The sequence below is a fragment of the Apodemus sylvaticus genome, chromosome 4 (assembly GCF_947179515.1).
Source record: "Apodemus sylvaticus chromosome 4, mApoSyl1.1, whole genome shotgun sequence".
In the NCBI taxonomy this organism is placed as follows: Eukaryota; Metazoa; Chordata; class Mammalia; order Rodentia; family Muridae; genus Apodemus; species Apodemus sylvaticus.
Genome location: NC_067475.1, coordinates 49705505 through 49709895, shown reverse-complemented (window position 1 = coordinate 49709895; position 4391 = coordinate 49705505).

Here is a 4391-nt window from a genome sequence, read left to right as displayed (position 1 = left end):
TGTGTTCCATAAACTTGGGTAGGCTATGTATTCATTTACATTGAATTCTTAAAAGTACTCCATTTCTTTCTTTATTTTAGTCTTGACCCAGTTTCCACTCAGTAGAGACATACTCAGTTTTCATGAGTTTGTAAGATTTCTGTTGGTTCTGTTGTTTCAATATGTGGTTGTCAGATAGGATATAGGGAGTTATTTCAAAACTCTTATATCTACTGAAGCTTGTTTTATGCCCAACAATAGGGTCAATTTTGGAGAAATTTCTATAAGTTGCAGAGTAGAAGGCATTTCAAATGTAGAATATTTCAAATGTTCTATAAATATCTGTAAGGTCCTTTGGTTTATAATATCTCTTAGCTCCAGTATTTCTCTGCTTAGTTTTTGTCCGGATGACTTGTTCATTGATGAGAATGTGGCATTAAAGCCTTCCACTCTCCATATTAGATGGCAGGCTTGCACACTTGGACAAAGGTGGGTAAGCATGCTACACATTCAAACCCAGCATGAGGGAGGCTGGCGGGGAGTTGGCATGTGCAGAATTCTATCAGACCTTTAAAGAAGACCTAACACCAATACTCTTCAAACTATTCCACAAAATAGAAACAGAAAGAACACTACCCAACTTGTTCTATGAAACCACAATTACGCTGATACCAAAACTACACAAAGATCCAAGAAAAAGGAGAACTTTAGGCTAATTTTCCTTATACATATCGCTGCAAAAATACTAAATAAAATTCTTGCCAACTGAATCCAAGAACACATCAAAATGATCATCCACCATGATCAAGTAGGCTTCATCCCTGGGATGCAGGGATGGTTGAATATAAGGAAATCCATCAATGCAATCCACTACATAAACAAACTCAAAGAAAATAAAACCAAATGATCATTTCATTAGACGCTGAGAAAGCATTTGACAAAATTCAGCATCCTTTCATGGTAAAAGTATTGGAAAGAACAGGAATTCAAGGTCCATACCTAAACATAGTTAAAGCAATATACAGTAAACCAGTAGTCAACATCAAACTACATGGAGAGAAACTTGAAGCAATCCCACTAAAATCAGGACTAGACAAGGCTGCCCTCTCTCGCCGTATCTTTTCAATATAGTACTTGAAGTTCTAGCTAGAGCAATTAGAAAACATAAGGAGGTCAAAGAGATACAAATTGGAAAGGAAGAAGTCAAATTATCTCTATTTGCAGATGATATGATAGTATACTTAAGTGACCCAAAAAATTCCACCAGAGAACTCCTACAGCTGATAAACAACTTCAGCAAAGTGATTGGTTATAAAATCAACTCGAGCAAATCAGTTGCCTTCATACACTCAAAGGATAAGCAGGCTGAGAAAGGAGTTAGGGAAATGACACCCTTCACAATAGCCACAAACAATATAAAGTATCTTGGTGTGACTCTAACCGAACAAGTGATAGATCTATATAACAAGAACTTCAGGGCTCTGAAGAAGTAAATCGAAGAGGACCTCAGAAAATGGAAAAATCGGCCATGCTCATGAATTGGCAGGATTAATATAGTTAAAATGGCCATCTTGCCAAAAGCAATATACAGATTCAATGCAATACCCATCAAAATCCCAACTCAGTTCTTCACAGAGTTAGAAAAAGCAATTCTCAAATTCATCTGGAATAACAAAAAATCCAGGATAGTTAAAACTATTCTCAACAGTAAAAGAAATTCTGGAGGAATCAGTATTCCCAGACCTCAAGCAATACTATAGAGCAATAGTGTTAAAAACTGCATGGTATTGGCAAAGTGAGAGGCAAGTGGACCAATGGAATAGAATTGAAGACCCAGAAATGAATCCACACACCTATGGTCACTTGATCTTCGACAAAGGAACCAAAAACATCCAGTGGAAAAAAGATAGCCTTTTCAACAAATGGTGCTGGTTCAACTGAAGGACAGCATGCAGAAGAATGCAAATTGATCCATTCTTATCTCCTTGTACTAAGCTCAACTCCATGTGGATCAAGGACCTTCACATAAAACCAGTCATGCAAAAACTAATAGAAAATAAACTGGGGAAAACCCTTGAGGACATTGGCACAGGGGGAAAGTTCCTGAACATCACACCAATAGCTTATGCTCTAAGACCAAGAATTGACAAATGGGACCTCATAAAATTACAAAGTTTCTGTAGGGCAAAGGACACTGTCAAAAGGACAAATCGGCGACCAACAAATTGGAAAAAGAGCTTCACCAACACTACATCTGATAGAGGGCTAATATCCAATATATACAAAGAACTCAAGAAGTTAGACCCCAGGGAACCAAATAACCCTATTAAAAATGGGGTACAAATCTAAACATGGAATTTTCACCTGAAGGAATTCGGATGGCCGAGAAGCACCTTAAGATATGTTCAACATCATTAGTTATTAGGGAACTGCAAATCAAAACAACCCTGAGATTTCACCTCACACCAGTCAGAATGGCTAAGGTTATAAACTCAGGAGACAGCAGGTGTTGGCAAGGATGTGGAGAAAGAGGAACACTCCTCCACTGCTGGTGGAGTTGCAAATTGGTACAACCACTCTGGATATCAGTCTGGCGGTTCCTCCGAAAACTGGGCACCTCACTTCCAGAAGATCCTGCTATATCACTCCTGGGCATATATCCAGAAGATTCCCCAGCATGTAATAAGGATACATGTTCCACTATGTTCATAGCAGCCCTATTTATAATTGCCAGAAGCTGGAAAGAACCCAGATATCCCTCAACAGAAGAGTGGATGCAAAAAATGTGGTATATATACACAATGGAGTACTATTCAGCCATTAGAAGCAATGAATTCATGAAATTCTTAGGCAAATGGATGGAGCTGGAGAATATCATACTAAGTGAGGTAACCCAGACTCAAAAGATGAATCATGGTATGCACTCACTAATAAGTGGGTGTTAACCTAGAAAACTGGAATACCCAAAACATAATCCACACACCAAATGAGGTACAAGAAGAACGGAGGAGTGGCCCCTTGTTCTGCAAAGACTCGGTGAAGCAATATAGGGCAAAACCAGAAAAGGGAAGTGGGAAGGGTTGGGTGGGAAAACAGGGGGAGGGAAGGGGGCTGATGGGACTTTCGGGGAGTGGGGGTCCAGAAAATGGGAAATCATTTGAAATGTAAATAAAAATATATCAATAAAAAAAAGAAAAAAGAAAAAAAAGAACACCCCCCCCCCCAAAAAAAAGGACAAAACATCAACCATCAAATTGGGAAAGGATATTCACCAACCCTACATCTGATAGAGGGCTAATATCCAATATATACAAAGAACTCAACAAGTTAGACCCCAGGGAACCAAATAACCCTATTAAAAATGGGGTACAGGTCTAAACAAAAACTTTTCACCTGAAGAAATTCGGATGGCCGGAAGCACCTTAAGAAGCTGGAAAGAACCCAGATGCCCCTCAAAGGAGGAATGGATACAGAAAATGTGGTATATTTCCACAATGGAATACTACTCAGCAATTAGAAACGATGAATTCACAAAATTCTTAGGCAAATGGTTTGATCTGGAAAATATCATCCTAAGTGAGGTAACCCAGTCACAAAAGAATACACATGGAATGCAATCTCTGATAAGTGGATATTAATTAGCCCAGAAGCTCTGAATACCCAAGGCACAAATCGCATAACAAATGACTCCCATGAAGAAGTGTGGAGAGCGTCCTGATCCTGGAAAGGATTGATCTAGCATTGGAGAGGAATATAAGGACAGAGGAAAAAAAAGGAGGGAGGTGATTGGAGAATGGATGGAGAGAAGAAGGTTTATGGGACATATGGAGAGGGGGGATCCGGGAAAGGGGAAATCATTTGGAATGTAAACAAAGAATATAGAAAATAAAAATATTAAAAAAAGAATAGCTTTTATTCAATACCTGGTAATACAGTTTATGAAAAATATTCATTCATTACTTCTTCCTGAAAACTGATAGAGTTTGTAGAATGTTATTCATTAAATAAGGAATAGAATAAATATAATGGCCACTATTTGAAATACATATATATATTAAAGTATTTTAAATTATAAATATATATATATGTATATGGGGAGTGTGTGTGCATGTACATTTTACTTACACATATGTTAATTTTATTTACACTGCAGGGCAAGATTATCCTACTTATAGTAACACCTGTTATAAGAGGTAGCACGCCGCTGACATGAAGGTCAACAGATGGAACTTAGGAGATCCTGGGAAGCTCACACTCTCTTTCCTGACTATACAGTGGAGGAGGAGCAGGAGGAGCAGGAGGAGGAGGAGGAGGAGGAGGAGGGAGAGAGAAAAAGAAAGGGAGGCAATAAAAATGCAGAAAGGAAGGAGAAAGAAATGAACAGAAAGAAAGAAAGAAAGAAAGAAAGAAAG